The following is an 11,981-nucleotide window of genomic DNA, read 5'->3' as shown; positions in this document are numbered from 1 at the left end:
CAGCAATCCCACTGCTGGGCATATACCCAGAGAAAACCACAAATTAAAAAGATACATGCACCCCAATGTTCCTTGTAGAACTATTTACAATAGCCAGGTCATGGAAGCAACCTAAATGCCCATCAACAGACGAATGGATAAACAAGATGTGGTACATATATACAGTGGAATATTACTCAGCCATAAAAAGGAACGAAACTGGGTCATTTGTAGAGACGTGGATAATTCTAAAGACTGTCATACAGAGTGCAGTAAGTCAGAAAAAGAAAAACAAATATCGTATATTAGTACATATATGTGGAACCCAGCAAAATGGTACAGATGAACTGGTTTGCAGGGCAGAAATTGAGACACAGATGTAGAGAATGTATGGACACCAAGGGGGGAAAGTGGCAGGGGGGTGGGGGGGATTGACATGTATACACTGACGTGTATAAAATGGATGACTAATAAGAACCTGTTGTATAAAAAATAAATAAAATTCAAAGATAAATTAGTAGCATTTCTATACACCAACAATAAATTATCTGAAAAAGAAAATGATCCCTTTTACAATTGCATCAAAAACAATAAAATACTTAGGAATCAATTTAGCCAAGGAGGTAAAAGATCTCTACACCAAAAACTACAAGATATTGATGCACGAAATTGAAGAAGACACAAATAAATGGAAAGTTATCCTACATTCACGTATCGGAAGAATATTATTAAAATGTCTGTACTACCCAATGCCATTTACAGATTCAATGCGATCCCTATCAAAATTCCAATGGCATTTTTTACAGAAGTAGAAAAATCAATCCTAAAATGTATATGGGAACACAAAAGACCCTGAACAGCCAAAGAAAAACTGAAAAAGAACAACAAATCAGGAGGCATCATGATTCCAGATTTCAAGCTATATTATAAAGCTTTAGTAACCAAAATAGTAAGGTACTGGCATAAAAACACACACACAGACCCAAAGAACAGAATTGAGGGCCCAGAAATAAACCAATGCATATATGGTCAACTAATATTTGACAGTGGGGCAAGAATACTCAAATAGAGAAAAGAACGTCTCTTCAATAAGTGGTGCTGGGAAATTGAATATGTAAAAGAATGAAACTAGACCCCTATCTTACACCTCACAAAAATTAACTTGAAATGGATTAAAGAGGTAAATGTAAGATTGGAAACCATAAAACTCCTAGAAGGAAACATGGGGAAAAGCTTCTTGACATAGGTCTTGGGAATGATTTTTTGGACATGAGATACAACTCCTAAATCACAAGCAACAAAATAAAAAATGAACAAGTTGACTATGTTAAAGTATTTTAAAATCTTCTGTACAGCAAAAGAAATGATCAATACAATTAAAAGACAACCTACAGAATGCCAAAAAATAGTTGTAAACCATATATCTGATAAGGAGTTAATACCTAAAATATACAAAGAACTCATACAACTCAATAGCAAAACCACATCCTAAATAATCCAGTTTCAAAATAGAGAAAGGACCAAACTCATAGAAAAAGATATCAGACTTGCGGTTATTAGAGGTGGGAATTGGGGGGAGGTGATATTAGATGAAGGTGGTCAAAAAGCACAAACTTCCAGTTATAAGATAAATAAGTACTAGGAATGTAATATACAACATCATGACTATAGTTAATACCACTGTACATTATATATGAAAACTATTAAGTGAATAAATCCTAAGAGTTCTCATCACAAGGAAAAACAAAACATTTTCTTCATTCTTTTTTGTATGTATGAGATGACGGGTGTTAACTAAACTTATTGTGGGTAATCACTTCACAGTAAATGTGAATCAAATTATGTTGTTCACCTTAAACTCATACAGTGCTGTATGTCAATTATATCTCAATAAAACTAGAAAAAAAAAGACTTTATACTGTAACATTCCATTTCTTTGATATTCTGGAAAAGGAAAAAAATCATAGTGACAGAAAACAGATCATTGGTTGCCAGAGGGAGGGACTGACTATTAGGGATAAGAGGAAACTTTATGATGTGATGGAAATACTATTTATCTTGGTTGTGGGGGGGGGTTATTATGCAGCTGTATACATTTATCAAAACATTTCAACTGTGCTCTTTAAAAGGTGAATTTTATTGTATGTAAATATACCTCAGTAAAACTAACTTAAAAAAATTTGAGTGTGAAAGCAAATCATAGAAGAATCTATATAGTATGAGCCCATTTACATAAAGATCAAAACTTTATATACAATTTATATTGTTTTGAGATAAATAAGTATTCAGTTAACATTATAACATAATAAACACAAAATTCCAAATAGTGCTTTTCTATGGGGGAAGAGAAGAGGTATAGGATCAGGAGAGGTAGGTAAGGTCTTCAAAAGTCTTCTTCATCCTCTATGTCTCAGGGTGGATGATCTCTACATTATATCTATATTATTATTCTTTATTTCTTGTATACTATATATATATCTGTATATAACATAATAAAAATTTTTCCTATAGGGAAACAATATTTTTCCTATAGGGAAACAATGTTTGTAGTACCTTGTTTCTCTAATAAATATTTTTCCTATAGGGAAACAATGTTTGTAGTACCTTGTTTCTCTAATAAATGTGTCATATGTGCAGACAGCAGAGTTTTCTGCTGAAATGGGACAGCGGACCCATGGAATCACATGCTCTAGTTCTAAAATGTCTTTCAGGAAATCATCTCAAGACTTCCATCCATGTTAAAGAGGATGATCTCTACCTGGCAGGCCTGGTGGACAGAGAGGACACTTGGAAAGTCTGTCCTCTAATTTGAAAATAATTCCATCTTCTTGTTTTCTCTCAATAATGGCCAGAACTTTGCTTAAACATCTAGGTTCGGGAAAGATGACGGAAGAGTAAGACGGGGAGATCACCTTCCTCCCCACAGATACATCAGAAATACATCTACATGTGGAACAACTCCTACAGAACACCTATTGAATGCTGGCAGAAGACCTCAGACCTCCCAAAAGGCAAGAAAGTCCCCACGTACCTGGGTAGGGCAAAAGAAAAAAGAATAAACAGAGACAAAAGGATAGGGATGGGACCTGCACCAGTGGGAGGGAGCTGTGAAGGAGGAAAGGTTTCCACACACTAGGAAGCCCCTTTGCGGGCAGAGACTGTGGGTGGCGGAGGGGGAAGCTTCAGAGCCGCGGAGGAGAGCACAGCAACAGGGGTGCGCAGGGAAAAATGGCGAGATTCCCGCAAAGAGGATCGGTGCCGACCAGCACTCAGCAGCCCGAGAGGCTTGTCTGCTCACCCGCCGGGACGGGCGGGGCTGGGAGCTGAGGCTCGGGCTTCAGTCGGATATCAGGGAGAGGACTGGGGTTGGCCGCGAGAACACAGCCTGCAGCGGGTTAGTGCACAACGGCTAGCCAGGAGGGAGTCCAGGGAAAAGTCTGGACCTGCCAAAGAGGCAAGAAACTTTTTCTTCCCTCTTTGTTTCCTGGTGCGCGAGGAGAGGGGACTAAGAGTGCTGCTTAAAGAAGCTCCAGAGACGGGCGCGAGCCGCAGCTAAAAGCACGGACCCCAGAGATGGGCATAAGATGCTAAAGCTCTTACTGCCGCCACCAAGAAGCCTGTGTGCGAGCACAGGTCACTCTCCACACCTCCCTTCCGGGGAGCCTGTGCAGCCCGCCACTGCCAGGGTCCCGGGATCCAGGGACAACTTTCCCGGGAGAACGCACAGCGCGCCTCAGGCTGGTGCAACGTCACGCCGGCCTCTGCCGCTGCAGGCTCGTCTCACACTCCATACCCCTCCCTCCCCCAGGGCTGAGTGAGCCAGAGCCCCCGAAGCAGCTGCTTCTTTAACCCCGTCCTGTCTCAGCAAAGAACAGACGCCCTCCGGCGACCTACATGCAGAGGCGGGGCCAAATCCAAAGCTGAGCCCCAGGAGCTGTGAGAACAAAGAAGAGAAAGGGAAATCTCTCCCAGCAGCCTCAGAAGCATCGAATTAAAGCTCCACAATCAACTTGATGTACCCTGCATCTGTGGAATACATGAATAGACAACGAATCATCCCAAATTGAAGAGGTGGACGTTGAGAGCAAGATTTATGATTTTTTCCCCTTTTCCTCTTTTTGTGAGTGTGTATGCTTCTGTGTGAGATTCTGTCTGTATAGCTTTGCTTCCACCATTTGTCCTAGGGTTCTATCCGTCTGTTTTTTTCTTAATAATTATTTTTTTATTTTAATAACTTTATTATATTTTATCTTACTTTATTTTATCTTCTTTCTTTTTTCCATCCTTCCCTCCGTCCTTCCTTCCTTCTTCCCTCCCTTCTTTCTCTCTTTCTTTCTACTTCAACTAATTCTTTCATTCTACTTTTTCTCCCTTTTATTCTGAGCCGTGTGGATGAAAGGCTCTTGGTGCTGCAGCCAGGAGTCAGTGCTGTGCCTCTGAGTTGGGAGAGCCAACTTCACGACACTGGTCCACAAGAGACCTCCCAGCTCCACATAATATCAAATGGCAAAAATCTCCCAGAGATCTCCATCTCCACAACAGCACCCAGCTTCACTCAATGACCAGCAAGATACAGTGTTGGACACCCTATGCCAAACAACTAGCAAGACAGGAACACAACCCCACCCATTAGCAGAGAGGCTGCCTAAAATCATAATAAGTCCACAGACACCCCAAAACACACCAACAGATGTGGACCTGCCCACCAGAAAGACAAGATCCAGCCTCATCCACCAGAACACAGGCACTAGTCCCCTCCACCAGGAAGCCTACACAACCCACTGAACCAACCTTAGCCACTGGGGACAGACACCAAGAACAGCGGGAACTACGAACCTGCAGCCTGCAAAGAGGAGACCCCAAACACAGTAAGATAAGCAAAATGAGAAGACAGAAAAACACACAGCAGATGAAGGAGCAAAATAAAAACCCACCAGACCTAACAAATGAGGAGGAAATAGGCAGTCTACCTGAAAAAGAATTCAGAATAATGATAGTAAAGATGATCCAAAATCTTGGAAATAGAATAGACAAAATGCAAGAAACATTTAACAAGGACCAAGAAGAACTAAAGATGAAACAAACAATGATGAACAACACAATAAATGAAATTAAAAATACTCTAGAAGGGATCAATAGCAGAATAACTGAGGCAGAACAATGGATAAGTGACCTGGAAGATAAAATAGTGGAAATAACTACTGCAGAGCAGAATAAAGGAAAAAGAATGAAAAGAACTGAAGACTCTCTCAGAGAGCTCTGGGATGATATTAAATGCACCAACATTCGAAATATAGGGGTTCCAGAAGAAAAAGAGAAACAGAAACGGACTAAGAAAATATTTGAAGAGATTATAGTTGAAAACTTCCCTAATATGGGAAAGGAAATAGTTAATCAAGTCCAGGAAGCACAGAGAGTCCCATATAGGATAAATCCAAGGAGAAATACGCCAAGACACATATTAATCAAACTGTCAAAAATTAAATACAAAGAAAACGTATTAAAAGCAGGAAGGGAAAAACAACAAATAACACACAAGGGAATCCCCATAAGGTTAACAGCTGATCTTTCAGCAGAAACTCTGCAAGCCAGAAGGAACTGGCAGGACATATTTAAAGTGATGAGGGAGAAAAACCTGCAACCAAGATTACTCTACCCAGCAAGGATCTCATTCAGATTTGATGGAGAAATTAAAACCTTTACAGACAAGCAAAAGCTGAGAGAGTTCAGCACCACCAAGCTTTACAACAAATGCTAAAGGAACTTCTCTAGGCAAGAAACACAAGAGAAGGAAAAGACCTACAATAATGAAGCCAAAACAATTAAGAAAATGAGAATAGGAACATACATATTGATAATTACCTTAAACGTAAATGAACTAAATGCTCCCACCAAAAGACACAGATTGGCTAAATGGATACAAAAACAAGACCCATATATATGCTGTCTACAACAGACCCACATCAGACCTAGAGACACATACAGACTGAAAGTAAGGGGATGGAAAAAGATATTCCATGCAAATGGAAACCAAAAGAAAGCTGGAGTAGCAATTCTCATATGAGACAAAATAGACTTTAAAATAAAGACTATTAGAAGAGACAAAGAAGGACACTACATAACGATCAAGGGATTGATCCAAGAAGAAGATATAACAAGTGTAAATATTTATGCAGCCAACATAGGAGCACCTCAGTACATAAGGCAAATACTAACAGCCATAAAAAGGGAAATCAACAGTAACACATTCATAGTAGGGGACTTTACACTTTCACCAATGGACAGAACATCCAAAATGAAAATAAATAAGGAAACACAAGCTTTAAATGATACATTAAACAAGATGGACTTAATTGATATTTATAGGACACTCCATCCAAAAACAACAAAATACACTTTCTTCTCAAGTGCTCATGGAACATTCTCCAGGATAGATCATATCTTGGGTCACAAATCAAGCCTTGGTAAATGTAAGAATATTGAAATCATGTCAAGTATCTTTTCCAACCACAACACTATGAGACTAGATATCAATTACAGGAAAAGATCTGTAAAAAATACAAACACCTGGAGGCTAAGAAATACACTACTTAATAATGAAGTGATCACTGAAGAAATCAAAGGGGTAATAAAAAAAATACCTAGAAACAAATGACAATGGAGACACGACGACCCCAAACCTATGGGATGCAGCAAAAGCAGTTCTAAGAGGGGAGTTTATAGCAATACAATCCTACCTTAAGAAACACGAAACATCTCGAATAAACAACCTAACCTTGCACCTAAAGCAATTAAAGAAAGAAGAACAACAAAACCCCAAAGTTAGCAGAAGGAAAGAGATCATAAAAATCAGATCAGAAATAAATGAAAAAGAAATGAAGGAAATGTTACCAAAGATCAATAAAACGAAAAGCTGGTTCTTTGAGAAGATAAACAGAATTGATAAACTATTAGCCAGACTCATCAAGAAAAAAAGGGAAAAGAGTCAAATCAATAGAATTAGAAATGAAAAAGGAGAAGTAACAACTGACACTGCAGAAATACAAAAGATCATGAGAGATTACAACAAGCAACTCTATGCCAATAAAATGGACAACCTGGAAGAAATGGACAAATTCTTAGAAATGCACAACCTGCCAAGACTGAATCAGGAAGAAATAAAAAATATGAACAGACCAATCACAAGTACTGAAATTGAAACTGTGATTAAAAATCTTCCAACAAACAAAAGCCCAGGACCAGATGGCTTCACAGGCTAATTCTATCAAACATTTAGAGAAGAGCTAACACCTATCCTTCTCAAACTCCTCCAAAATATAGCAGAGGGAGGAACACTCCCAAACTCATTCTACGAGGCCACCATCACCCTGATACCAAAACCAGAAGGATGTCACAAAGAAAGAAAACTACAGGCCAATAACACTGATGCACATAGATGCAGGAAACCTCAACAATATACTAGCAAACAGAATCCAATAGCACATTAAAAGGATCATACACCACGATCAAGTGGGGTTTATTCCAGGAATGCAAGGATTCTTCAATATATGCAAATCAATCAACGAGATACACCATATTAACAAATTGAAGGAGAAAAACCATATGATCATCTCAATAGACGCCGAGAAAGCTTTTGACAAAATTCAATACCCATTTATATAAAAACCCAGCAGAAAGTAGGCATAGAGGGAACTTTCCTTAACATAATAAATGCCATATATGACAAATCCACAGCCAACATCATTCTCTATGTTGAAAAACTGAAAGTATTTCCACTAAGATCAGGAACAACACAAGGTTGCCCACTCTCACAAATCTTATTCAACATAGTTTTGGAAGTTTTAGCCACAGTGATCAGAGAAGAAAAGGAAATAAAAGGAATCCAAATCAGAAAAGAAGAAGTAAAGCTGTCACTGTTTGCAGATGACATGATACTATACATAGAGAATCCTAAAGATGCTACCAGAAAACTACTACAGCTAATCAATGAATTTGGTAAAGTAGCAGGATACAAAATTAATGCACAGAAATCTCTGGCATTCTTATACACTAATGATGAAAAATATGAAAGTGAAATTAAGAAAACACTCCCATTTACCATTGCAACAAAAAGAATAAAATATCTAGGAATAAACCTACCTAAGGAGACAAAAGACCTGTATGCAGAAAATTATAAGATACTGATGAAAGTAATTAAAGATGATACAAATAGATGGAGAGATATACCATGTTCTTGGATTGGAAGAATCAACATTGTGAAAATGACTCTACTACCCAAAGCAATCTACAGATTCAATGCAATCCCTATCAAACTACCACTGGCATTTTTCACAGGACTAGAAAAAAAATTTCACAATTTGTATGGAAACACAAAAGACCCCAAATAGCCAAAGCAATCTTGAGAACGAAAAATGGAGCTGGAAGAATCAGGCTCCCTGACTTCAGACCTCACTACAAAGCTACAGTAATCAAGACAGTATGGTACTGGCACAAAAACAGATATATAGATCAATGGAACAGGATAAAAAGCCCAGAGATAAACCCATGCACATATGGACACCTTATCTTTGACAAAGGAGGCAGGAATGTACAGTGGAGAAAGGACAGCCTCTTCAATAAGTGGTGCTGGGAAAACTGGACAGGTACATGTAAAAATATGAGATTAGATCACTCCCTACCACCATACACAAAAATAAGCTCAAAATGGATTAAAGACCTAAATGTAAGGCCAGACACTATCAAACTCTTAGAGGACAATATAAGCAGAACACTCTATGACATAAACTGCAGCAAGATCCTTTTTGACCCATCTCCTAGAGAAATGGAAATAAAAACAAAAATAAACAAATGGGACCTAATGAAACTTCAAAGCTTTTGCACAGCGAAAGAAACCATAAACAAGACGAAAAGACAGCCCTCAGAATGGGAGAAAATATTTGCAAATGAAGCAACTGAAAAAGGATTAATTTCCAAAATTTACAAGCAGCTCATGCAGCTCAATAACAAAAAAACAAACAACCCAATGTAAAAATGGGCAGAAGACCTAAATAGACATTTCTCCAAAGAAGATATAGACTGCCAACAAACACATGAAAGAATGCTCAACATCATTAATCATTAGAGAAATGCAAATGAAAACTACAATGAGATATCATCTCACAACAGTCAGAATGGCCATCATCAAAAAATCTAGAAACAATAAATGCTGGAGAGGGTGTGGAGAAAAGGGAACACTCTTGCACTGCTGGTGCGGATGTGAATTGGTCCAGCCACTATGGAGAACAGTATGGAGGTTCCTTAAAAAACTACAAATAGAACTACCATATGACCCAGCAATCCCACTACTCGGTCTATACCCTGAGAAAACCATAATTCAAAGAGTCATGTACCAAAATGTTCATTGCAGCTCTATTTACAATAGCCCGGAGATGGAAACAACCTAAGTGCCCATCATCGGATGAATGGATAAAGAAGATGTGGCACATATATACAAAGGAATATTACTCAGCCATAAAAAGAAACGAAATTGAGCTATTTGTAATGAGGTGGATAGACCTAGAGTCTGTCATACAGAGTGAAGTCAGAAAGAGAAAGACAAATACCATATGCCAACACATATATGGAATTTAAGAAAAAAAAATGTCATGAAGAACCTAAGGGTAAGACAGGAATAAAGACACAGACCTACTAGAGAATGGACTTGAGGATATGGGGAGGGGGAAGGGTGAGCTGTGACAAAGCGAGAGAGAGGCATGAACATATATATACTACCAAACGTAAGGTAGATAGCTAGTGGGAAGCAGCCGCATAGCACAGGGAGATCAGCTCGGTGCTTTGTGACCACCTGGAGGGGTGGGATAGGGAGGGAGGGAGGGAGGCAGACGCAAGAGGGAAGAGATATGGGAACATATGTATATGTATAACTGATTCACTTTGTTATAAAGCAGAAACTAACACACCATTGTAAAGCAATTATACCCCAATAAAGATGTTAAAAAAAAATAAAAACATCTAGGTTCAAAGCGTTGAGCATGATACTTTGTTGACCTTAATTCCAGCACTTAGGCTACAACATGCTTGGCTACCTTGGTCCAGGCAAATCGAGGGACCAAAGGAGCTGTTGAGAGAGTGCACAGAGCACTGGGGAGTACTAAGCAGATGTCCCAGCTTGGACAGCTTGCAGGGAAGTTTTGGCATGGAGCTTTCGTTCTCACTTCCAAATCCCCTGCCCAAAAGTCTGGACTGTGTCACCTGCTCAATCCTCCTGAGTTTGTCAATCTTTCTACATTTATTCTTTTTTTTTTTTTTTGCGGTACACAGGCCTCTCACTCTTGTGGCCTCTCCCGTCGTGGAGCACAGGCTCCGGACGCACAGGCTCAGCGGCCATGGCTCACGGGCCCAGCCGCTCCGCGGCATGTGGGATCTTCCCGGACCGGGGCATGAACTGGTGTCCCCTGCATCGGCAGGCGGACTCTCAACCACTGCGCCACCAGGGAAGCCCTCCACATTTATTCTTAAACTGCCTGTTGGCTGAGCTACCATACAGCCTCCTCTGTCCCTTGGAATAGATCAGATGCTTCATAAGTGTGGACTATGACAGCACAAACAGAAATGAAAGTCATGAAAATGGTCCAGTGACCTCAGGACTGGCCAGGCAACAGAGTGGAAGCTGGGCAGTCACTGGTCCTCTCATAAATACTTCTGTCATGAGTTTGTCTGACCCAGCTCTCTTCCCTCTATTGAAGCATTAGGCCACTGCTGTTAAAAAAGTCTGTGCAATACTCAAACTCCCGCCTAATAAGAGAAATGAAAATGAAGGCTACATTGAAATACCATTTCTTTCCTTTCAGATCAGCAAAATTCAACACTTCAAAACCATTTAAAGAAGAAACAAGCAGATTCTAAAATATATATGAAAGTTTAAATGGCCTAGAATATCCAAAGCAATCCTATAAAAGAACAAAAGTAGGAGGACTTATACTAAGATGTCTATACTGGCATAAGGACTGACAAAAAGATAAATGGAACATAATGGAACCCAGAAATTGACCTCAAATTATATACTCAATTGTTGACAAAGGCATCAAAGTAATACAACGGGAGAAAGAAAGTGTTCTCAACAAACGGCCCTGAACTAGCAGGATACGGAAAAACAAAGAACTTCTACCCCTACCTCAAATGATACTCAAAAATTGAGATGATACATAGACCCAAAATAATAGCTAAAGCCATAAACTTTTTAGAGGAAAATGTAAGAGTTTGTGACTCAGTGAGGAGGTAGTCAAAAGTTTCTAGGACAGAAAAAGCAAAAACCTTAAAAAATTTTGTTAACTTGACTTCAAAATTAAAAACTTACACTCATCAAAAAGAGATAATGGGGCTTCCCTGGTGGCGCAGTGGTTGAGAGTCCGCCTGCCGATGCAGGGGACACGGGTTCGTGTCCCGGTCCGGGAAGATCCCACATGCCGCGGAGCGGCTGGGTCCGTGAGCCATGGCCGCTGAGCGTGCGCATCCGGAGCCTGTGCTCCGCAACGGGAGAGGCCACAACAGTGAGAGGCCCGCGTACCGCAAAAAAAAAAAAAAAAAAAAAAGAGAGCGAGATAATGAATAGGCAAACCTCAAACCAAGAGAAAATAATCACAAAACACTTATCTAACAGGACTTCTGCAACTCAATAATAAAAGACAACTCAATTTTTTTAATGGATAAAAGATCTTTTTAAAATAAAAATCTTTTTGTTTATAAATGGGCAAAAGAAACAGACCATTCACAAAAGAAGATGTGTGAATGGTGAATAGGTACTGAAAAGGCACCCAACATCATTAGTTATCAGGAAAATCAAAGTTAAAGTTGTAATTAAATACCAGAACACATCTACCAGAATGACTAAAATTATAGGCTGACTATACCAACTATTGACAAAGATGTGAAGCAACTGGAATTCTCATACACTGCTGGTAGCATGTAAAATGGTGCAACATACCCCTACCCTACAACCTGCC

This window comes from Delphinus delphis, chromosome 3 (genome assembly GCF_949987515.2).
Source record: "Delphinus delphis chromosome 3, mDelDel1.2, whole genome shotgun sequence".
NCBI lineage: Eukaryota > Metazoa > Chordata > Mammalia > Artiodactyla > Delphinidae > Delphinus > Delphinus delphis.
Note: the sequence above shows the minus strand (reverse complement) of the source record.